General features: G+C 47.8%; 1 protein-coding gene across 5 annotated transcripts in view; it reads right to left on the reverse strand.

Moving 5' to 3' along the window:
• ubac2 (UBA domain containing 2) overlaps positions 1-25,649 on the reverse strand; it is a 353,572-nt gene that overhangs the window by 99,072 nt on the left and 228,851 nt on the right. The window lies entirely within an intron of this gene.

Genomic DNA, 25,649 nt, shown 5'->3' on the forward strand with positions numbered 1-25,649 from the left:
TTTTCACACATATCCCTAAACTCATCATTAGCAAATTCTCCCCCATTGTCCGTAAGGAATTTTGCGGGTGGACCCATTCCTGTCCCTATCCATTTTTCCACGATTTGATCCAGAATTACTCTCTTTTCTTTACTTCGTACAATCGTTGATTGACTAAAGCTGGTTGCTAAATCTACAAAATGCAAAATAAATATATTATTTGCTTTATCCCAGACCTTAAGGTCCATGGCCACAATGTCGTTAAAATCCCTGGCCAAAGGTAGGGTTACTATCGGTCATGCTGGTGTCCTTCTGTACTTCCTACAAACTTCACAGCGGTCACTAACCTGTTCTATCAGTTTAGTATAGTCGTCATCCCTTACCCCTGCATCCTTTAATAAATTTTTCAGCCTCCGAGGAGACGGATGTGCAAATTGTCTATGCAGTTTTAATACCACAAGCTTTTTATCAGCTAAAGTCCCATTTTCAACTGCCATTAACACATCCTTAACCACTCTACTTGAAAAATTATTTGTCAGTAATGGAATACAATAGTGTCCCGACTGTGTAAATTGTAAGTCCACCGTCTTTCCAAAAACTGTTGCCTTATCCTGTTCCATATCCAGTTTCATGTGTGCTTTCTTCATCGACGGTCTGCTCAGAAGCAAAGGTATCTCACTTGATACAACATCCGTGCTAATGAAATGATTCACTCCGGCAATATTGCAAGGGATCACTACTCTTTTCAGCGACTTCAGAGTATTATCATCCCCAAACCTGACACTTGTGGGACTTTCAAATTCCTTAACCTTGTTACGATTTTCAGCATTCAAGGAGTCCAGGTAACATTTTAACCAGTCAATTCCACACACAGTAGACGTGCAGCCACTGTCCAATACAGCATAGTTGAAGGATTCTGCAACCAACACCCTCATTACCGGCGTAAAACTGTTTGTGTCATTTCCTCTTCTGACTCTTCTGTGTCATGTGCCGCTTCAAACACTCTATCATAATGAGTTGGACAGTTGAAAGCATAATGGTATTGAGAGTCACATCGAAAACATCGATTTATCATGCCCCGTGCATTTCTGGGGTTCATCTTCCTATTGTAGGTTCTAACTGGGTTTCTGTCTTCATAATTTCCTTGTCTCGGTCTCCTTCTATAGTCTTGAGCCCTGTTCGTAGCCCCATACGATTTTGCCATCCTGTTACTAGTGTATCTTCCATATTCTGCCTTATTGCAGGCTGACCTATTTCGGTCATCAGAGCCATCGGAATCAAATGTTTCCCCAGAAACTTTTGTAAAGCTTTTGTCATCTGTTTGAATAAGGTATCCTTATCAGTAAACTGAACTCCTGTCAAAACCAGGAGCCTATCCATGTTGCTCACTCTAGCACAGTCAAGTAATTTAAAGGCCAAAACAGACTGGAAATTCCAGATTGTGTTTCTGCAGCCTATCATATAGTCTGCCAAATTCCATTATATAGTCTTCCATGGAGATAGCCTCCATTTTCCGGAACTCATCAAAATCCGACCATGCTTCATACGCACTTAACAAGTCATCTTTCTTATAAATCTTATCCATATAATGTAATAAAGTCTCCAGACCGTCTTCTGAGTCTAACTCTTCCAATTCCAGCTCAGAAAGCACTTTGTTTTGGACTTTACTGCCATATGGTAGAGAAAGAGTCAATGCCATACCTTGTTTTCTCTTTCCCAAAGCAGTTACTTTAGTCCACATAACTACTGCACTTCTCTATTGATCGTACGATTCCCTTTCAGAAAATAAGGGAGCATAGTCATATCCAGCCATCTTTATCCTCGGTTCAGCCATATATCCCTTTTTTATTTCCTTTTCTCACTCACTCCTTGGTCTGATCTGAAAAAGTTGTCTCTTTCAACCCTTCACATTTACACAGCAACCATCCTCTGCTACCAATTGTTAACCGTTTTAGTTGCTGTGATATGAAGAGTCTAAAGTTCTTGTTCCTTTGCACTAAACACCATTTATTTCACTTCCACAGCCTCTGCTCAAAACTCTTAACAACACACCACCTGACAGAGGCCACCTGAAGCCCCTTTACATATCAGTGTCAATTAATGGATTCTTAACATAAATGAGACAACTAATTGCAATGTCTCTTAACCCATTACTTAACACCCACCAGAGACCCCCATTTCAGAGACCCCATCAGCGTCCCCCACCAGAGACCTCTCATATTAGAGCCCCCCCCCCCCACATTTCAGAGATCCCTCCCCATGTCAGAGATCCCCTCCCGCTCCCATCCTCATCAGTCACCCCTGCCTGGCAACTAAAGAGCAGCAGTTCAGGCAGAAACGTTGCAAAACCACTTATTTTTCACTCATCTGTCCCTTACACCTGCTGCCTCAGACAGAGGTGTAGAAAGCAGAAACTGTTACTTCGTAGAAAGCCAAAACCACATCACAAGGCTTTAAACCCCCTCAGATCCTTTGATCTGCAAGGCTTCTATTCACTTTCAAAGATAAAAAGCTTTTAGTGGGCTGCAATTGACATGCTAAAGCTTCCAGACAGCCAGGTCCCTTACACCTGTTGCATCAGATGTAGGTGTGGAAAACAGCAGCTGTTACTTCATAGAAAGCCAAAACCATATCACGGGGCTTTAAACTCCCACCCAACATCTAGATTGTTTATTGTAATTTTCCTTCACACTTGAATGTGAAGGAAACTCTGCTTTGAACCTAACCTCAATGTTTATAAACATCTAGCTACGATAGAGTGCTCCTGGCCACAGCAAAAGCAGTTAAGTGCTTTCTCCTGAGAAATAACTCCTGAGACTAACTCCTCGATATTTGTAAACATTGAGGTCAGATCCCAAGCAGGGTACTTGGGTTCTGGTACCACCTCCAGAGGAGCTCAAAACCTAAACTATCACTCCAATTATCACTCATGAGGGAGTGTAAGGGGTGCTGTCTTCCAGGTGAGATGCTAAGCCAAGGCTTTGTCTTCATCTCAAGTGGACGTTAAAGATTCAATTCGAAGAAGATCAGGGGGACTTCTCTCTAATCTCTTGGGTCAATATTTATTCCTCAATCAATATCACTAAATTATTGATCACACTGCTGTTTTTGGGACACTTGCTGTGTGCAAATATGCTGCTGCATTGCCTACATTTCAATAAGCGACTACATTTCAAAAAATATCTAATTTGCTGGAACATCCTGATGTTTTGAAAGATGCTACATAAATGCAGGTTCCTAGGAGGGTGCTTTATTGGGAAGTTCCCTGAGCAGTGTGGAGAAAGACTGAATCATGCTCTACCTAAAGGTTGTCTTACATCACAAGACATTATTTTTCTAGCCTTTTTTTAGCTGAAGATGTTCCAATGATTCATTTGTGTAATTAAGTTTTTTTGTATCTATGCTGTAGGGGGTTCCCGTGATCCTAAGAACTATATTAATCCAATCCTGATTTTCAAAGCTACGATGAGATTGATATTACATGAATTGACCCAGTGCCTATTTATAATTTTTATCCTGTTAGACTAACTTTGTTCTAAGATTAATAGGAGCATATTTTTTCCTGATAGGGATAGTTGTGAAGGAATCGCAACAGACACCCATCACAGAGTTAATATTCATGGCTGCATTAGTAACGTTCAATAACTATCCATCACCACCACACAAGAAACATGGTAACAATCCCTCCAAAAATGCCACTCGCTCAAAATCAATCACGTGTGTGGTGCATGGGCATGTGTTTCATCAAAAATAACCTCGCTGGGAAGGATAGAGTTGTAAGAGTTTACACTGGGTGAAGCATCGAGGACGAAGAAGAATGAGGACCACAGGGATTGATGGATTAAGCAAACTCGGCGGGTAAGCAAAGTGACTTGGATTGCATTCTTCAAAGGAACAATGTTTCAGGAACATAGATCTCACACGCAAGCAGTGGGCCATTTTCCATGCACAAGGTTGTTAAAGTTAAGATGATATGCGTCCCGAGTATGCCAAGGAAGTAAGGGCAGAAATTGCAGAGGCATTGACCAGAATCTTCCAATCCCCCTTAGATTCAAGGGCGGTGCCAGGGGATTGGAGGACAGTAAATGTTCAAAAAAGGCTACAAGGAAAAAGAAATTACAGGTCAGTCAGTTCAACATCGCTGGTCGAAAATCTTTTGGAAACGACTATCCAGGAAACAATTAACAGCCACTTGGACAAATGTGGATTCATTAACGAAATTCAGCACAGATTCATTAAAGAAAAATCCTGTTTAACTAACGTGATTGAGTTTTGCGATAAGGTAACAGAGAGGGTTAATGAGCATCATGAGGTTGACGTATTATACATGGATCTTCAAAAGGTACTTGATCAAGTGTCAAACAACAGTTCAGATGCAAGATTTAACCCCAACTCAATCTATAAGTTTGCGGAAGATACGACTGTGGTGGGCAGTATCTCAAACAATGACGAATCAGACTACAGAAGGGAGATAAATCACTTGGTTGCATGGTGTACCGAAAACAACCTCTCTCCAATTGTCGGAAAGACCAAGGAACTGATCATCGACTTCAGGAAGCGTAGCACGGCACACACTCCCGTCTCCATCAATGGCTCCGAAATGGAGATGGTCGATAGCTTTAAGTTCCTGGAGGTCACCATCACCAACAGTCTGTCCTAGTCCACTCACGTTGATGCAACAGTCAAGAAAGCCCAACAACGTCTCGACTTCCTACGGAAGCTAAAGAAATTTGGCCTGTCTGCATCGACTCTCACAAACTTCTACAGATGTGCGATAGAGAGCACCCTATCCGGCTGTATCACAGCCTGGTATTGCAACTCCTCGGTCCAAGATCACAAGAAACTGCAGAGTGTGGTGAACTCAGCCCAACGCATCACACAAGCTTGCCACCCCCACATTGATTCTGTCTACACCTCCCGCTGCCCAGGAAGGCAGACAACATTATCAGAGACCACTCCCACCCAGGCATTGCCTTCTTCCAGACCTTCGATCAGGCAGAAGGTACAGAAGTCTGAAGACCCACACATCCAGACATAGGAACAGCTTTTTTCCCACAGCTGCAACTCCTCAACGACTCCCCTCGGACTGATCTGTTCCCTGTAAGAACACTATTCACGACGCCCTATGCTCATGTATTTGCTTTGTTTGGCCCCTTGTTCCGCACTGTAACCAATCACTGTTTGTCGATGTACCATTTGTCAATTAATTATTCTTTTGTCTACTATGTACGTACTGTGTACATTCCCTTGGTCACAGAAAAATACTTTTCACTGTACTTCGGTACATGTGGAATTAATCAAATCAAATCAAGTCTATATCCTTCAATTTCAGCCACTTGCACATTCCCAATTTCATCATTGCTCTTTGGCAGCTCTGGAATTTCCTCCCAAAAGCTCTCCATTTCTTCTCAACATTCCTTAACCTGCTTCTTTGACCAAGCTTTCGATCACTGTATCTGTCAGATTTTGTCCAATTGCACTCCAGTAAAATGCCTTGGGATGTATCATGACATTATGGAAATATAGTGTGAATATAGATGTTGCACTAGAGAAATGGAAGTTGCTGTCCTAAGTAGGTCCTTCTCTGGTACCCATCAATCTGCTTCCCCTAGTCTCTGCAGTAGTTCATTTAATCGACTATCAGATTATTACCACAATTGTGAATTTGAAAGAAGTGTGCATTCTATGCAAACTAAAACAGTCTGGGTCAAATTGGATTCCCACATGAAAGCTTTGAAATACACCAAGAAATATCTTGCACCACAATATGGTGTAGCAGCCCGTGTTCTCTAGCCACAGTATCTGCTTCAAGAGGGTTATGTTGACAAAGCTGAAACCATGAGCGTGTAGCTGGATATAGAATAAACCAAACACATTGACACCGCCCCCCCTTGTGTTTCTGTGCATTATTGACAAACAATGTGGTCGCAATGTGAGTTATCACAAAGGCTTCAAATCCCTTTCTTCATTACAGCATCTCTGTTGCTACCAACCCTTCCTAGACCCTCATTGAATACAAGTCACATCGTTAACCTCCCCTACCCTCGAGCCGGCCCTTTATTACATCAGTGTCACCAAACGCTGTGCCCACTTCCACAAACATTCACAGTCGATGCATCTGTGAACCATTTTCTGAGAGTGCTCTGCACAAGGTCACAAATGTCACTCTGGATGACTGCAGATTAACTTGCGAATCCACTTGATCCCTCCCACTGCTTTCTACACTACCGATCACTCCAACTTCCTCTGCCTCCCAGCCCCACTTCAACCTGTCCAAATGAGAGTTAGCAAGCTCGCTCAAATGGTTTGTTCTGTACTGTCATGTATGGTGTACGCCAGGAGTAAAATTGCTGATTCACAAAATCAACAGGTGGTTTCGTCACTGGATTAATATTCTACAGACCCAGGGTACTACTCTGGGCACCCGGATTCGAGTCCCGCCCTGGCAGATGGTGAAATCTGAATTCAATAAATGTCTGGGATTAAAAAGTCTGATGATGATCATGAAACCATTGCTGATTGTTGCGCAAACCCATCTGGTTCCCTAATCCCCTTTAGGGAAGGAAATCTGCCGTCCTTTTTAAAAAAAAAAAATTTTTTATTTAGGTTTTCATAGAATATCAATAACAAAATGAAAAAGGAACCCAACAGGGTTAAGTACAAAACACAGTTTAGAAAAGCAACCCTCCATACCCCCCTCCCCCCTGTACATAAATAATAAATTAACATTAACACCCCGACTTAACACAACAGGTATATATACCCCCTCAGACCCTCCAGTGTAAATAACAAAAACGAAAGTAAAGTAATAAATCTGCCATCCTTATGTGGTCTGGCCTACTTGTGACTCCGGTCCCACAGCAACGTGGCTGACTCTTAAATGCCCCCAGAAAAGGGCATTTCGGGATGAGCAATGAACGAATAGTAAAAAAATAGTTTAAAAATGCACACGCTGCCTCTAAGATACGCTATTCTTGAATGCAGATATATGTAGGATTGTGGTTCAATCTCATATTCAGGTTTTTGTTTTATCGTGACCCAAATAGTTTGAAGATTTGTACCGCAGCTACACGTAATTAAATAGTTACATTTCGCTCCCAGTTTGTGTTGAGTTTACTGTATTAGAGTACAATTTGGCTGACTATGCTGCTTCCTACTGAGCTGCATGATGTGTGATTTATGCTGCTGGTTTGACTTTGCCAATACATTGGGAAATGAGACAGTTTTGAGATTGTAATTAGGAGCGGGATGATATGAGTTTCATGGTAAACAAGTTGATACCTGGCGTTTTAGCGCAAGCACATCACTGTCTTTCTAAAATATGCATCCTTGTTTTCAAATCCCACCCCTCATCGCTGTAACCTCTTCCAGCCCTGCAACTCTCTGAAATACCTCCGCTCCTCCACCTCTGGCTTCCTGAGCACCCCAGATTTTAATTGCTCCATAATTGGTGGCCATGCCTTCAGCTTCCTGGGACCTAAGTTCTGGAATTCTCTCCTTTAACATCGCCATTTGTCTACCTCTCTTCCCTTCTGCAAGAACCCCCTTAAAACCTACCTCGTTGATCAGGTTTTTGGCTATTTGTCCCAATATAACTTCCACAAAGAGAACAAATGAGGCAATATTGTTTAGTTGCCTGAATGACAACTCCTTAAGATATTGAATGTTTCCAAACTTGGTCAACACAATGAAGGGTTTACATTGCAACCGTAACTGGTGTCAGATTCAAATTCTCTTATGTCCAACATCACAAACAGGGAATAATTTTTAACAGACATACCACAGTCAGGGTTGTTTCTTCACTGGCACTGCTCCCACCAAGGCTATTGTGGAAATTTGAACTGTCTGTCCAACATAAAACTTGGATGAGCATTTACTGGCTACAGCTGATGAGACATAGGGAAGTTCAACATTTTGGAGAACATTGTGAGTAACTGGATTGAGCGACATCAGCCCAAAGTAAAAACTCCCACGACTGACATGTAACAAAGAAGCACAGCTGGCAATGCCTTGCATGCAGTATGATAGGTACAGAGAATGAAAAAGGAACAAACGTCTTAAAAACAGGCAATACTGTTAGAAAGTTAAATCAAAACTGATGCAGATGTTTAAAATTAAAAAGGGTTCAGATAGAGGAAATAAAGAAAAACTGTTTTTGAACACTGAGGAGTCGATAACTACAGGGTGAAAGAACCAGATGTCTCATAAGGGGAAAAGATTTTTTTCACAACTGGTTAGGATTCGGAAGGCATTGCCTGAGAGTGGGTGGATACAAACTCCACTCTCAAGCTTCAGTACTGTCCTCTCTCGTACAAACACCATTACCCCAATTTTCGCCCAGGGCTATCGGTTCCCTTCTTCCACAAAATCATCAAAGTTCTCAGCAGCATTTTCAGATTTAACGACCTCCTCCTACTTTACTTTGGAAACCTTCTCCAGTCATATGTGCCAGCCCGAGACCCCTGCTCCTCTGAAACTGGTTATATCATTTTTAAAGAAATTTAGAGTACCCAATTATTTATTTTTCCAATTAAGGAGCAATTTAGCGTGGCCAATCCACCTAACCTGCACCTCTTTGGGTTCTGGGGGTGAAACCCACGCAGACACGGGGAGAATGTGCAAACTGCACACGGACAGTGACCCAGGGAAACTGGTTATATCTTGTCCTCTGCACTTTATGCTTCAGCATTGGCAAAATCTTGCCTTTGCCTTGTGAGATTCTCTTCCAAGACCACCTTGCCTTCCTACATTTGTCCAATCCTTCACATACTTTCTAAAAACTCATGCACTGTAAATATTGAGCTCCCACTCTTTGTCATCTCGTCCTGCTGCACAGCCCACACTCCTTCTGACGTGCTGCTACCTGAGGACTGCTAGATCAAAGGTGGTCGGTGCAGATTTCACAATAAACTCTGTTAAAAATGCAGGGTGAGATTTATATCACAGTTACTGGATAGTGGTGAGTACATTTCACTCAGGAAGTCAGAGTTGCTGTCGCAACACGCTGGACCTATGGATTGTGATGAGGAAGGCTCCAATTTTCTTTCCATCACATGGCTGACCAGGAATCCCTCCCACTCTCACCGCCTGCCATTGACAAATATTGGAAGAATTTGCGGGTTGATACTCAAGACTTAAGACTGAGATGTATGCGAGGGTGCTGTGGGATGCAATGGAGGGGATTGCAGATGCTCTGGCAATAATTTTCAAATCTTCTCTGGCCGCAGGAGAGGTGCCAGAGGACTGGAGGACAGCTAATGCGGCACCATTATTCAAGAAAGGAAGTAGGGATAGAACAGGTTAATTATAGATCAGTGAGTCGGAGGACTGATAATGGGAGGGGACTTCAATACGGTGCTGGACCCAGCACTGGACCGCTCCAGATCAAGGATGGGAAGGAGGCCGGCGGCGGCCAAGGTACTTAGGGGGTTTATGGATCAGATGGGGGGAGTGGACCCATGGAGGTTTGCAAGACCGCAGGCCAGGGAATTTTCTTTTTTCTCCCACGTGCATAAGGCTTACTCCCGGATAGATTTCTTTGTTCTGGGCAGGGCGCTCATCGCGAGAGTGGAGGGGACGGAGTATTCGGCCATAGCCGTTTCGGACCATGCCCCGCACTGGGTGGAACTGGAGCTGGGAGAGGAGAGGGACCAACGCCCGCTGTGGCGGCTGGATGTGGGACTGCTGGCCGATGAGGTGGTGTGTGGGAAGGTGAGGGGGGTGCATTGAAAGGTACTTGGAGGCCAACGACAACGGGGAGGTGCGAGTGGGGGTGGTATGGGAGTCGTTGAAGGCGGTGATCAGGGTTAAGCTGATCTCCATCAGGGCTCATAGGGAGAAGATAGAGGGAATGGAAAGGGAGAGGTTAGTGGGGGAGATCTTGCGAGTGGACAGGAGATACGCAGAGGCCCCGGAGGAAAGATTACTTGGGGAAAGGCGACGGCTCCAGACGGAGTTTGACCTGCTGACCACGGGCAAGGCGGAGGCACAGTGGAGGAAGGCGCAAGGGGCGACTTACAAGTACGGGGAAAAGGCTAGTCGGACGCTGGCGCCCCAGCTCCGTAAGAGGGCGGCAGCGAGGGAAATAGGGGGAATCAAAGATGGAAGGGGAGCCACGGTTCGAAGTGCAACGAAAATAAATAAGGTATTCAAGGACTTCTATGAAGAGCTGTACAGATCCCAGCCCCCAGGAGGGGGAAGGGGGGATGAGGCGATTCCTGGACCAGCTGGGGTTCCCGAGGGTGGAGGAGCAGGAGGCGGTGGGTTTGGGGGCACCAATTGGGTTGGAGGAGTTGAGTAAGGGTTTGGGGAGCATGCAGGCGGGGAAGGCCCCGGGGCCGGACGGGTTCCCGGTGGAATTCTATAGAAAATATGTGGACCAGCTGGCCCCGCTACTAGTGAGGACCTTCAACGAGGCAAGAGAGGAGGGAACCCTGCCTCAGACAATGTCGGAGGCGACAATCTCCTTGATTCTAAAGCGAGACACGGATCCACTGCAATGTGGATCGTACAGGCCGATTTCGCTCCTCAATGTGGACGCTAAGCTACTGGCGAAGGTACTGGTCACTAGGATTGAGGACTGTGTCCCGGGGGTGATTCATGAGGACCAAACGGGATTCGTAAAGGGCACGCAGTTAAATACCAATGTGCGGCAGCTCTTAAACGTGATAACGATGACATCGGAGGAGGGAGAGGCGGAGATAGTGGCAGCTTTGGACGCGGAAAAAGCCTTTGACCGAGTAGAGTGGGAGTACCTCTGGGAGGTATTGCGCAGGTTTGGGTTTGGGGGAGGGTTTATTAGATGGGTTAAGCTCCTTTACAGCGCCCCGGTGGCGAGCGTGGTGACGAACAGGCGGAGGTCGGAGTACTTTCGGCTGTACCGAGGGACGAGACAGGGGTGCCCCCTCTCCCCCCTGTTGTTTGCATTGGCGATCGAACCCTTGGCCATATCACTTAGGGAGTCTCAGAAATGGAGGGGGATAGTCCGCGGGGGAGAGGAGCATCGGGTATCGCTATATGCGGATGACCTGCTGCTATACGTGGCGGACCCAATGGAGGGGATGGTGGCGGTCATGCAGACTCTGAAGGCGTTTGGAGAGTTCTCGGGCTACAAGCTTAATGTAGAGACGAGTGAGCTTTTTGTATTACAGGCAGGGGACCAGGAAAGAGGGATAGGGGACCTGCCGCTGAGGAGGGCGGAGAGGAGTTTTCGGTATCTGGGGATCCAGATAGCCAGAAGTTGGGGGGCCCTACATAAACTGAATTTGACGAGGGTGGTGGAGCAAATGGAGGAGGATTTTAAAAGATGGGACATGCTCCCGCTCTCGTTGGCGGGTGGGGTGCAGTCAGTCAAAATGGTGGTCCTTTCGAGGTTTTTGTTCGTGTTTCAGTGCCTCCCCATCGTGATCACCAAGGGCTTTTTCAAGAGAGTAGGTAGAAGTATTATGGGGTATGTGTGGGTAAATAAGACCCCAAGGGTTAGGAGAGGGTTCTTGGAACGCAACAGGGACCGAGGAGGGTTGGCTTTGCCAAACCTAGAGAGTTACTACTGGGCAGCAAACGTGGCGATGATCCGCAAGTGGGTCATGGAGGGAGAGGGGGCGGCATGGAAGAGGATGGAGATGGCGTCCTGTAAAGGAACACGCCTGGGGGCGTTGGTAACGGCACCGCTGCTGCTCTCGCCGACAAAATACACCACAAGCCCGGTAGTGGCGGCAACACTAAGGATCTGGGGTCAGTGGAGAAGGCACATGGGTGCAATGGGAACATCGGTGTGGTCCCCGATCAGGGGTAACCACCGGTTTGTCCCGGGGAAGATGGACGGGGGGTTCCAAGGCTGGCATCGGGCGGGGATAAGAAGAATGGGGGACCTGTTCATTGACGGGACATTTGCGAGCCTAGGGGCACTGGAGGAGAAATTTGAGTTACCCCCAGGAAATGCATTTAGATATATGCAGGTGAGGGCTTTTGTGAGGCGACAGGTGAGGGAATTTCCGTTGCTCCCGGCACAAGAAGTTCAAGATAGGGTGATCTCGGGGGCATGGGTCGGGGAGGGCAAGGTGTCGGAAATATACCAAGAGATGAAAGAAGAGGGGGAAGCGCTAGTAGAAGAATTGAAAGGTAAATGGGAGGAGGAGCTGGGGGAGGAGATTGAGGAAGGGCTATGGGCGGATGCCCTGGGTAGGGTTAATACCTCCTCCTCGTGTGCCAGGCTCAGTCTGATACAATTTAAGGTGGTTCACAGAGCGCATTTGACGAGGGCGAGGCTGAGTAGGTTCTTTGGGGTAGAGGATAGATGTGAAAGATGTTCAGGGAGCCCGGCGAACCATGTCCATATGTTTTGGTCATGCCCGGCATTAGAAGGGTTCTGGAGAGGTGTGGCGGGATTAATATCCCAGGTGGTGAAAGTCCGGGTCAAGCCAAGCTGGGGGCTAGCAATATTTGGAGTAGTGGATGAGCCGGGAGTGCAGGAGGCGAAAGAGGCCGGAATTCTGGCCTTTGCGTCCCTAGTAGCCCGGCGAAGGGTCTTGCTATTGTGGAAGGAGGCGAAGCCCCCTAGCCTGGAGGCCTGGATTAACGACATGGCGGGGTTCATAAAATTGGAGAGAATTAAGTTTGCTTTGAGGGGTCTGCACAGGGGTTTTACAGGCGGTGGCAACCGTTCCTAGAATATCTCGCGGAGCGTTAGAAGAAGGTCGATCAGTAGCAGCAGCAACCCTGGGGGGGTGGGGGGGGAAACGAGAGATTGTTCGAGGGGATGGACGAGCGGGAGATAGCATGGAGGGTGGGGGGAAATGGTACGTGCGGCCAAGAGCCAGTGTATAAAGCTATGTAAATATACCATCTTGCCATGTATATATCTTGCTCAGGGAGATTTTGCGTTATTTTGTTACGGGGGGGGGGGTTTACTGTTTGTAAGGGGAAAAATTAAGTTGTTAAAAAACCTTAATAAAAAAATATTTTTTTAAAAAATAGATCAGTGAGTCTAACTTCAGTAGTAGGGCAATTATTTGAAAAAAAAAATCCAATGGATAGAATTACTCTCCACTTGGGGAAGCAAGGATTAATGAAGGATAGTCAGCATGGTTTTGTCAAAGAGAGATCATGGCCAGAATTCCCCGTTGCGAGTCCGCCTCGCTACCCCTGCTAGTGACAAGGAGAATTTGGTGCTGAGCGAAATCGCCTATTGGCTGCAGTGGCACCAGAGAATCCCACTGCCGTGAACAGGCAGAGAACTCCATCCTTTGTCTTTCAAATTTGATTGAACCTTTCAAGGACATGACTCGGTGTGTAGATGAGGGTAGTGCAGTTGATGTAGTCTACAGGGACTTCAGTGAGGCTTTTCACAAGGTCTCGCACGGGAGACTGGTCAAGAAGATAAGAGCTGGCAGCACGGTGGCGCAGTGGGTTAGCCCTGCTGCCTCACGGTCCGAGGTCCCAGGTTCGATCCCGGCTCTGGGTCACTGTCCATGTGGAGTTTGTAAATTCTCCCCAAGTCTGCGTGGGTCCCACCCCCACAACCCAAAGATGTGCAGGGTAGGTGGATTGGCCACACTAAATTGCCCCTTAATTGGAAAAAAAGAATTGGGTGTTCTAAATCCATTAAAAAAAAGAAGATAAGAGCACCTGGAATCCAGGGCAATTTGGCAAATTGGATCCAAAATTGGCGTAGCGACAGGAGGCAGAGGGTGATGGTTGAAGGTTGCTTTCGTGCCTGGAAGCCTGTGTCCAGTGGGGTTGTGCAGGGATCAGTGCTGGGTCCCTTGCTGTTTGTGGGGTACATCAATGATCTGGACATGAGTAGATTTCATAGAATTTACAGTAGGGGGTCTGATCAGTAAGTTTCCAGAGGACACAAAAACTGGTGGTGTGTTAAACAGTGAGGAGGAAAGCCTTAGATTACAGGATGATATAGACGGGCTGGTTAGATGGGCAGAACAATGGAAATGGAATTTAACCCTGAAATGTGTTGGGAATTAATTTTTGGAGGCATGACAAGACATGGGAACATACAATGAATAGTGGGACACTCGAAAGTGCAGAGTATCAGAGGGACCTTGGTTTGCAGCTCCATAGATCCCTGAAGACAGCACGACCGGTAGATAAGGTGGTTAAGAAGGCAAATGGGATACCTGCCTTTATTAACCGAGACATGGAATATTTAAATTTTTTTAAATTAAAGAGTACCCAATTATTTGTTTCCCAATTAAGGAGCAATTTAGCGTGGCCAATCCACCTAACCTGCATATCTTTGGGTTGTGGGGGTGAGACCCACGCAGACACGGGGAGAATGTGCAAACTCCACACGGGCAGTGACCCGCGACTGGGATCAAACTCGGGTCCTCAGCGGCGTAGGCAGCAGTGCTAACCACTGTGCCACCGTGCCGCCCAACCGAGACGTAGAATATAAGAGGAGGAAAGATATGATGGAGTTGTTTAAAATGCTGGTTAGGCCACAGCTGGAGTGATTACACTAGAGAGGACGCAAAACAGATTCAACAGGATGTTGCCCGGGCTGGGGCGTTTCAGCTATAAAGAGAGACTGGATAGGCTGGGGTTGTTTTCCTTGGGGCAGAGAAGGCTGAGGGGGGGCCTGATTGAGGTGTGTAAAATTATGAGGGGTATAGAGTGGGTGGACAGGAAGGAACTTTTCACCTCAGTAGAGGGGCCAATAACCATGGGGGGGGGGGGGCATTGATTTAAGGTAATAGGGCAGGAGGAGTATAGGAGATGTGAGGAAAACCTTTTTGCCCAGAGGGTGTTGGGAATCTGGAACTCACTGCCTGAAAGGGTGATAGAGGCAGGAACCCTCAGAAGAGTTGCAAAGTATTTAGATGAGCACGTGAAATACCATAGCATACAAGGCTAAGTGGTGGAAAATGGGATTAGAATAGGTGCTTGATGAGCGGCGCAGATGCGGTGGGCTGGAGGGCCTCTTTCCATGCTGTACAAACTCTATGACTCTCTAACCTCCTTAGTCATCAATTCCTGGGACTCAAACCCAGGGCTTCTGGCTCAGTGACAGGGATGCTACTGACTGTGCCACAAGGCCTCCTCTGACACAGTTGGTAGTTTATCACAATAGTTCCATCGTCAAATCTTTCCCCCTCTGTCAATCGTCTTCCTTCACTGAACTACTCGCTGGGTTACAGCTCAGGGGGAAAACAAGTGGGCGACAAGGGACCGGGGACAGGGAGACATAGAGGTATGTGTGCAAAGAAAATAAGAGGTGCACAAATGGCTTGCTTTGAAGAATTGAAGGTGGAGCTTGGGAGAGATTTCTTCTCATGTCGTCTGTTGTCTGCTGTTTAACAGTTGAGAAAGCATCACAACTGACCCCCAATTTCTGTTCCCATCCAAATGGAATGAGTAAAATACAGGAACAATGATAGGCTCCATAATTCTTCGAGCCCACCCAAAGCCTCTCAATTTCACATCCGCAAAAATGTCTCCAATTTCAGACCCTGGAAATTCCAACCATCTGTGCACCACTATTACGTAACATGGTTAAAATCAAAATTGCCTTTGTGCACTTCTCATTTCTGTCAGTGGTACTCAGTGGATAGCTGTGGCCTCTCTAGAGGCATTCACACGAAAATCCAGGCAGGAACTCCCAGCAGAGGTGAGGGGAGCGCTGCATTGTTGTAGGTGCCATCTTTCAGGCAAGGCGTTAACCTGTCTACCCTCTCCGGTGGACATAAAAGATCCAACACCATTTCGACGACGAGCAGGGAAATTCTCTGGCCAATATTTACTCCTCGATCAACATCACAAACAACAGATGATCTGGCCATTATCACATTGTGTGAAAGCTTGTGCAAACTGCCTGCTGCGTTTCCGAGATCAGCTGTGTTTCAAAAAACTTGGGCAGTACGGTGGCATAGTGGTTAGCACAATTGCTTCACAGCTCCAGGGTCCCAGGTTCGATTCCCGGCTTGGGTCACGGTCTGTGCGGAGGTCCGCACGTTCTCCCCATGTGTGCGTGGGTTTCCTCCGGGTGGTCCGGTTTCCTCCCACAGTCCAAAGATGTGCGGGTTAGGTGGATTGGCCATGCTAAAATTGCCCTTAGTGTCCAAAAAGGTTAAGTGAGGGTTGCTGGGTTGTGGGGATAGGGTAGCTGCGTGGGCTTGAGTGGGTTGCTCTTTGTAAGGGCCGGTGCAGACTCGATGGGCCGAGTGGCCTCCTTCTGCACTGTAAATTCTATGAAAACTACCTCATTGTAAAGTACAGCCTCCAGAGGCTGTGAAGGGTGTATTGGAAATGCCATTTCCCTGAGCCTGAAGGGCCATTGAGACGAAACGTTAACTCTGTTTCTCTCCACACTTGCTGCCTCACCTGCTGAGTTATTCCAGCATTTTCTGCTTTCAGACAGTTCTGCACCTCTTCTTCCCGCTAAATCCACCAGCCTTAATTCCTGAGTAATGAACTCGGAAAGCGAGGCTGGGGAGTTCATCAGGATGAAGAGGCGCTGATATGTTTAAGGTATCAGCGAGCATTGGGCAATGCTGCTTTGGTGTTCACCAGTCATATCAGAGAGCATGAAGACAACGAGGAAACTGGTCAGAATAATTAATGCTTGGCGATCCCTACGGGAGACAGAAAATGCAAACGATTTAGGGAGGAACAATTTGACTGTACCAACAACGACTTGAATTTATATTGTGTCCTCAACATACTCAAACATGCCAAGGCACTTCATAGAAACACTGGGTGGGATTCTCCAGTTCCCCCAGCTGTGTGTTTCTTGGCAGCGGGCGTTCGCTGGAAGCAGGATTCTCTCTTCCCACTGAAGCCACCCCACGCCGCCGGGAATCCTGCAGGCAGGGGTGCGCTGCTGGTGGGAAAGGAGAATCCCAACAATCGGAAAATTCTGGCCATTACCAAACAAAATCTGACGTTGAGCCACGCAAGGAGCTTGTAAAGGAGGAAAGTGGATGAAGAGAGGCAGTGAGGTTTTAGGGAGGGAATTCTGGAGCTTATGGCCCAGGCAGCTGAAGCAATTCCCCCCGACACTGGGCAAAGGCATTCAGTGATGAGGAACAGGCCAGGGAAGCAGTAATCTCAGAGGATTTCAGGGCTGGGAGGAGGTTACAAAGCTGAGCAGAGGCAGAACCTCGGGGAGATTTGAACACAAGGCTAACTTAGACCATGCTGGACCGGAAAGCATTGTCAGCCAGCTAGCACAGGGCTAATGGGCAAACGATAACTGGTGCAATTGAGAATACAAGCAACAGAATTTTGAATCCGTTCAAGTTTACAGAGGGTGCAAGCTGGGAGACCAGATGGGAAGGAGATTGAGGGGCGACCTGATAGAGGTCTACAAAATTATGAGGGGCATAGACAGAGTGGATAGTCAGAAGCTTTTCCCCGGGGTAGAGGGGTCAATTACTAGGGGGCATAGGTTTAAGGTGAGGGGGCAAGGTTTAGAGTAGATGTACGAGGCAAGTTTTTTACACAGAGGGTAGTGGGTGCCTGGAGCTCGCTACCGGAGGAGGTGGTGGAAGCAGGGACGATAGTGACATTTAAGGGGCATCTTGACAAATACATGAATAGAATGGGAATAGAGGGATACGGACCCAGGAAGTTTGGAAGATTGTAGTTTAGTCGGGCAGCATGGTCGGCACGGGTTTGGAGGGCCGAAGGGCTGTGCTGTACATTTCTTTGTTCTTTGTTCATTGTAATAGAGGTAACAAAGGCAAGGATGAGGGCTTCAGCAACAGAAATGTCGATGCAAGGACTGAGATGGGTAATGACATGGGGGTGGAACTGGAGAGTCTTTGCAAAGGAAAGGACAATAAAATAATAGGACCATAAGTGCTAGTCAGTACATAAGAACTGTTGGTTTTATCCACTTTAGTTGTTAATATAGGATAGTATAAAACCAACAGAAGCTCAACAACTATATGCTTATATGACAGTGCGGTGGCACAGTGGTTAGCACTACTGCCTCACAGTTCCAGGGACCTGGGTTCAATTCCGCCCTTGGGTCACTGTCTGTGTTGAGTTTGCACTTTCTCCCCGTATCTGCGTAGATTCCCTCCGGGTGCTCCGGTTTCCTCCCACAGTCCAAAGATGTGCAGGTTAGGTGGATTGGCCACTTTAAATTACCCCTCAGTGTCCAAAAGGTTAGGTGGGGTTACTGGTTTGCGGGGATAGGGTGGAGGTGTGGTCTTAGGTAGGGTGCTCTTTCCAAGGGCCGAATGGCCTCCATCTATGATGCTTATCAAATTCTGACACAAACTGAAAATGTCACCCTCCCTTCCTCTTTCTACAGCTTCCTCTTGAGTGCTCCAGCATTTCCTGTTTAAACTTTTAAAGTTTCTAGCATTACAGTGTTTTGCCTTTGAACTCTACGGGACTATGTTTTGTGCATCTTTATATCATTTTCAAAAGGATTATTAAATATAACTGATAAACAGAGAAACTAGGTTAAACGTGGTTAATTTAGAATCTGGGTGAGATAAGTCTTAGAATGGTTCTGCCCGTCATATTATAACAAGGATGTAGAGGAGGTTCAAATAAAGTTACCAAGGATGATGTCAGAACTGAGGGGGTTAAAATTATCAGTAAAGATGGAGAAGGTTGGGCTTCCTTCCTCTAGAATAGAGACGGCTTGAGGTGTGTGGAGAGGGCTCACCTGAGAGAAATTATGAAATGATTTTTAAAAACAAATTTGGAAGATGTTTTCACTTGTGGGGTGTCCAAAGCAAGGGGCCACAAATACGGCATAGTCACTGATAAAGAGGAATTTCAGAAGGAATTTCTTTACCTGGAGAGTGACGAGAATGCGGAACTTGCCACCACGGGGAATGGGTGACGTGAGTAGAATAGACAAATGTAAGGGGAGGCTAGCCACAGAAGGCGGAAGGAATAAACAAAGGTCCTTTGTTTATTTCTGTATGTTTCGCACACAATACAATAATAATAATGATCTTTATTGTCACGAGTCGGCTTCAATGAAGTTACTGTGAAAAGCCCCTAGTCGCCACATTCCGGCGCCTGTTCGGGGAGGCTGGAACGGGGATTGAACCGGCGGTGCTGGCATTGTTCCGCATTACAAGCCAGCTGTTTAGCCCACTGTGCTAAACAGGGGGGGGGGGGGGGGGGGTTGTCACAGGTATTCACTGGATGGTTGATTCCTTTATGCTGATTGGGTGAGATGAAGGAGGAAGGGAACATGGACTCTGAATACCAGCGTGGACCAGTGTTACCCACTGGCCTCTTTCTATGCTGCAAATTATTGATATCAATATGAGCACCACTAATATTACTGCAGCATTACATTGTTTAATAATAATAATCTTTATTAGTGTCACAAGTCAGTTTACATGAACACTGCAATGAAGTTACTGTGAAAGGCCCCTAGTCGCCACATTCCGACGCCTGTTCGGGTACACGGAGGGAGAATTCAGAATGTCCGATTCACCTAACAGCACGTCTTTCAGGGCTTGAGAGGGGAAACCGGAGCACCCGGAGGAAACCCACGCAGACGCGGGGAGGAAGTGCAAACTCCACACAGACAGTGACCAAAGCGGAACGCGAACCCTGGACCCTAGCGCTGTGAAGCAACAGTGCTAACCACTGTGCTACCGTGCCACCCATGATTAAAGTACCAATCCACATAAAATATTGGCAGAATGTCAGTTATTCGTTAAAAAAAATAATCTTTCTGTGTGGGCGATGAAAATCAATACCACATAGAAAATGACCTGGTTGTAAAGGTGTGGGAGGGGGACTGACTAGCACATGTTAAGGAACTGGATGGTGAAAGTGGAAAGAGTGAACTGAGAAATGACGTGAAAGTGCAATGATTTACATTAAATAAGAGTTCATATCTGAGCTGTGCTTAGTGGAAAAGATTAAAAAATTATATTTGTCATACATCTCGTGAGCATGACTTTCCTAAACGATGATCTCACTTTGTGGTTTTGAAAGCATAATATCTCCACACCCAGCGATCTTACTTTTAAAATTTGTTTCCATCCAAAACTAGGACCATAAGTATATGATAGTCAGTCCTGAGCTGAAGAAGGATATCAGGAGTTGCTTCTTTACCTAGAGAGTGGTGAGAATGTGGAACTCGCTCCCACAGGGAGTGGCTGAGGTAAACAGTATCGGTACATTTCAGGGAAAGCCGGGTAAACACGTGAGGGAGAAAGGAATAGAAGGACATCTTTTTTTTTTAAGATGAAAGTGAACATGCACAGAAACTATATCCATCGGTTACAATTCCAGCTTTGACCTGACCTCCTAACCCCCAACTCGCCCTCCCCTCCCTGCTATCTGGTGTGTATTCTCTGTTCGTTGGTTCATCAAACCTGAACCTATTGAGGTAGCGTAGTGCTACATGTTGCTTCGTGTTAAGTTGCTCATATTCGGTAGTTCCGGTTCACAAGCGTTTTGTCCAGAGGGAGTGCGGGTGGGTTTGATGTCTCTTTGTTCTCTCCCTCCCTCCCTCCTTTTCACCCCCTACCCCCATCCCCCCTCTCTCCCCCTGCATCCCCGCCCCCTTTCTGTTTGTGTCTCTGGCTTCTCTGTGGAACCCCCCCCTCCCGCTGGCCTATTGGCTGCTAGCTACAAACAAGTCTTGGAACAGGTTGGTGAATGGCCTCCACATTGTGGAAGCCCTCTTCTGACCCCCGGATGGTTTGGAGAAATTCCGACGGGTCAGACAGCCAGTCCGCAGCTTTGGGTGGCGCTGCCAAATGCCAGCTGAACAGGATTCTTCGACGGGCGATTAGGGAGGCAAAGGCTCGGGCGTCCGCCCTCCTCCCCCAAAAGAGTTCTGGCTGTTCTGATACCACGAAGACTTTCGGGCATGGCTGTCCAGTACCTGACAAGTCTGGGGTATGACCAGAACATGTTTGCGTGGTTAGCACCATTCACATTTGTCCTCCACCTCCGGGAAGAACCTGCTCATTCGCGTTCTGGTTAAGTGTGCTTCTCTGTTTCACTTTCAGCTGCTTTAGGCCTTAGAAGTGGAGGTGGAGTTGACCCTGTGCAGTGCTTCGTTCCAGAGACCCCACCATATTTCAAACCCAAGGTCTTCCTCCCATTTTCCTCGTCTTGTCCTGTGGATAGCGTGGCTTTCCCAGTAGTCACCCATACAGGTCCCCCCCCACTTATTTGTCCGCGTCCAGTACGTCCTCTAATCGCGATTGTTTCGGCGTCTTTGTTTCCCTACGTAGGAAGTTTTTAATTTGCATCTATCTCAACTTGTTTCCCCTGTCAATTGAAACTTCTCTATCAGTTCTTCTAGTGTTGTCAGTCTGTTGTCAGTGTAGAAGTCTCTAACTGTCAGCACCCCTTTGTCCTGTCTCCACCTTTTGAAGGTGGTGTCCAATTTGGCTGGTGTGTACCTGTGGTTGTTGCTGATGGAGGCCTTGATGGATATTTCGGTCAGACCGAAGCACTGTCTTAGCTGGTCAGCTGTCTACACCTCCCGCTGCCTTGGGAAAGCAGGCATCATAATCAAAGACTCCTCCCACCCGGCTTATTCTCTCTTCCAACTTCTTCCACCGGGCAGGAGATACAAAAGTCTGAGAACACGCACGAAGATTCAAAAACAGCTTCTTTCCTGCTGTTACCAGACTCCTAAACAACCCTCTGCTGGACTGAACTGATCTCTTCACACATCTTCTCTACTGAGTGGTACTATGCTCCTGTGTGCTTCACCGATGCCTGTGTCTATGTATTTACATTATGTTTGCCCTATGTATTTTCTTTTCATGCATGGAATGATCTGTCTGAACTGTACGCTGAACAATACTTTTCACTGTTTCTCGGTACACTTGATAACAAACAAATCCAAATCGAAATCCATGACCGGAGTGTGGCTATTACCACTGGGCTCATTGAGTGCTTAGTCAGTGGGGATGGGAGCGCTGCCGTGACCAGAACACGGAGGGATGTTCCCATGCAGGAACTCTTCTTCATCCTTACCCATTCGGCTTCCAGCTCCTTTATCCATCCCTTTACTCTTTCCGCTGTTGCTGCCCAGTGGTAATATTACAAGTTTGGGATGGCCAGGCCCTCGCCAGGGAGAGTGGGAGTGTGTCCCACGTCTGTAGATCTTTTTCAACTTCCTCCACCAGGCTGGTCAGGTTCCACTTGTGGATCCGTGTCCAGTCGTGGGCGATTTGGATCGCCAGGTAGCAGAATTTGTTTTGGGTTATTTTAAACGGCAGTCCCTCCAGCTCTGCCCCTCTCCCTTGCGGGTTCACCAGGAAGATTTCACTTTTGCTCACGCTGAACTTGTAGCCTGAGAAGGCTCCCAAACTCTTTCAAGAGCGCCTTGATTCCCCCCATGCTGCTTGCTTGGTCCACGACATAGAGGAGCAGATCATCTACATAGTGCGAGACTCTGTGCTCTCTCACCTCTCTGGTTTCCTTCCAATTATTTGCCGCTCTGAGCGCGATTGCTAGTGGCTCGATCGCTAGGGCGAACAACAACGGGCATCCCGCCTTGTGCCTCTGTGCAGCTGGAAGTACTTAGAGCTGGTGGTGTTTGTCCACACACTCGCCATAGGAGCGTTGTACAGGAGTTTCACCCAGCCGGTGAAACCTGTTCCAAGCCCAAACTGCTCCAGTACTTCTATGAGATACTTCCATTCGACTGTCGAAGGCCTTTTCTGTGACGATCACCTCTGGTGTTCTCTCCCTGGATGGGGTCATTACCACGTCCTGTAGGCGCCTGATGTTCGATGTTTGCTGTCTACCCTTAACAAAGCCTGTCTGGTCTTCTGCCACCACCTGTGGTATGCAGTTCTCCAGTCGCGGCTAGGAGTTTGGCCAGTATTTACGTCTACATTGAGCAGCGAATGAGTCTGTAGGACCCGCATTCTGTTGGGTAGCAGCGAGATTGAGACTTGTGCTAATGCAGGCAACAGTGTGCTCCTCGACAGCAGGTGCGTGAACATCTCCCGCAGGTCCGGAGCCTGTGTCGTCAGGAATTCTTTGTAGAAGTCTGCCGGGAATGCGCCTGGTCCCGGAGCTTTCCCCGTCTGCATGGAGTTGATGCTCTCCATGACGTCTCCCAGTTCTAGCAGTGTTTCCAGGCCCTGTTTCCTATCCTCCCACGCAACTGGCATGCCCAGTCCATTGAGGAACTGCTTCGTCCCCATGTCCCCTTTGGGGGGCTTGGAGGTGTCCAGCCCCTGGTAGAAGGCCTTGAATGTTGACCTTTCAGGCTCTGCTACTAGTTTGCCCCTATTGTCTCTAATCTGTGCTATTTTCCTCGTGGCTGTCTGCTTTCTCAGTTGGTGAGCCAGCCGACAGCTGGCTTTTTCTCCATGCCTGTATAGGATCCCCCATGCCTGGCGGAGTTGGTGCACTGCTTTCCTCGTGGAGAGCAGGTCAAGGTCCATTTGTCGCTTTTTCCTCTCTGCCAGTAGCTCTACGGTCAGGGCCTTGGAGTATCGCTGGTCTACCTCCAGTATGGAGTTGACTAGCTGTTGCCTAGCCACCCTCTCTTCCATGTCTCTTCGTGCTTTGTAGGCAATAGTTTCATCCCTGATCACACCTTCAGCGTCTCCCGGAACATATACGGCTAGACCTCCCCGTTCTGGTTGTTAGTAATATACTTGTATATGTCCGGTGATACTTTCGTTAAGGAGGGCCGTTTCCAACCTCCATGGGGGGGGGGGTTTGGCACAGTGTGGAGCATGGTCGGAGATCAAGAACGCAGAGCGTCCCGCTCCTACTATCCGTGGAAACACCAATTTCCCACTACAAAGAAGTGAATCCGGGTGTATATGTTGTGTACTTGGGAGAAGGAGAACTTCTTCTCCCTTGGGTGGGCCAGCCTCCATGGGTCCACTGCCCCTATCTGCTCCATGGATGTGCCGGGTTCCTTTGCCATGTTAGAGGGTTCAACCTGCCAATCTGTAGGTCCTGTGCACAATTAATTGTCCTCCCCCCAAGGATATGTTGGTGTGGGTCAATGTCGTGAATTTCCGCCATGGTCTTCTTTATAAACTCTGTGTCGTCCCAGTTGGACGCGTTCACGTTGACCAGGACCACTGGTGCCCTGCCCAGAACACAGCTGATTGTACCATCCCCCAGGGTCCATAACCGTCCTCGTCCTCTTATTTAACAGTATGGCTACCCCTAGCTCTCGTCCCGTAGCAGGAGTGGTAGGTCAGTCCCACCCAGCCCTTCCTTATCCGCAGTCGGTCCTTCTCCCTCAGGTACGTCTCTTGGAGGAAGACTATGTCGGTTTTCATACCTTTTAGGTGGGCGAAGATTCTGGATCTTTTCACTGGGCCGTTGAGTCCCATGATGCTCCAGGTGACTATTCTGATAGGGTATGTTTTTGGACCCCCCCCCCCCCCCACGTTGGATCAATCATACTTACCTTGTGTACGTGCCCCTGCACTCCGGGTTTCCCTTCTTTAGGGGGCCATCCAAAATGGCCATGGTCACCGTTCTCACCATGAGGCCGGGCCCCTGTTCTCCAGGGTTTCCCTTTGTCCAGGGTCCACCCAACATGGCCGCCAACTGTGTGTACGCTATGTGGGTGAGCTCCTGCACTCCAGGGTTTCCCTTTATTCAGGGACCCTCCAAAGTAGCTGCTTGCGGTGCCATTATGTTCCATGTCGCCACGTATGACCTGTTGAGCCAGCCTAGAACCCTTAGGAGCTGGTTTAGCTCAGTGGTCTAAACAGCTAGCTTGTAATGCAAAACAAGGCGAGCAGCGCGGGTTCAATTCCCGTACCAGCCTCCCCGAACAGGCGCCGGAATGTGGCGACTAGGGGCTTTTCACAGTAACTTCATTGAAGCATACGTGTGACAATAAGCGATTATTATTATTACTATCCTTGTCCATATGTTTCCCCTGTGATTCTGCCCCCCCTTGTCTTCTCTCCCCCCCCCCCCCTTCCCACGTTTACAACCCTAGTTGTCCTCCCATTGGTATTGTGTAGCCATCTCCGTTGCCAGCTGCTTCCTCCTCTGCGGTAGGTGCGCTGCGGCCCTCCCCCCCCTCACTCGTACCTCCAGGCGCTAGCTTTCCGGCTAGTGTGGTGGCCCCCCTCCTGGGGTGGGCTATGTGCCTACCCTTTGCCCGCTCTATGGTTTCCCCTCCTGCTATCCTCCTCACCCTCTCCTGTGCTCCGCTGCCCTCGTCCCTTCCTTCCTATGTTTTGGCTCCCATATTCACGAGCGAGGCAGTGCGGTCCCGCGCAAAGTGTCTCTCAGGTTAATTCAGTCCCTTCGGGTGATCTTTTCAGCACTGTCTGTGCTGCTGTTTTCTCAGTCCCTTTTCCTGGACAAAATGCTCCCTGCCCTGGAATGTGACCCAGAGTTTGGCCGGGTACAGCATCCCAAACTTCACTTTGCTCTTGTACAGAGCCGCCTTCGCCCTGTTGAACTCTGCCCAGCGCTTGGCCAGATCCGCTCAATGTCCTGATATATCCTGATCTGGTGCCCTTCCCAGTTGCAGGTCCTTTTTTGCCTGGCCCAGCGCAGGATTCTTTCCTGGTCCTGGCATTGGTGCATTTTGGGGATTATCGCCCTCAGTTGCATTCCGGCCTTGGGTTTTGGCCGTAGTAACTGGTTGGCTCCGTCTATTTCTGGCAGGCTGGGGAAGCTGTCTCTTCCCATCAGGTTCCCCAACATCAGCGCCACATAGTACGCGGGGTCCCTGCCTTTCATTCCTTCCATCAGGCCCA

This window comes from Scyliorhinus torazame, chromosome 15 (genome assembly GCF_047496885.1).
Source record: "Scyliorhinus torazame isolate Kashiwa2021f chromosome 15, sScyTor2.1, whole genome shotgun sequence".
Classification (NCBI taxonomy): domain Eukaryota; kingdom Metazoa; phylum Chordata; class Chondrichthyes; order Carcharhiniformes; family Scyliorhinidae; genus Scyliorhinus; species Scyliorhinus torazame.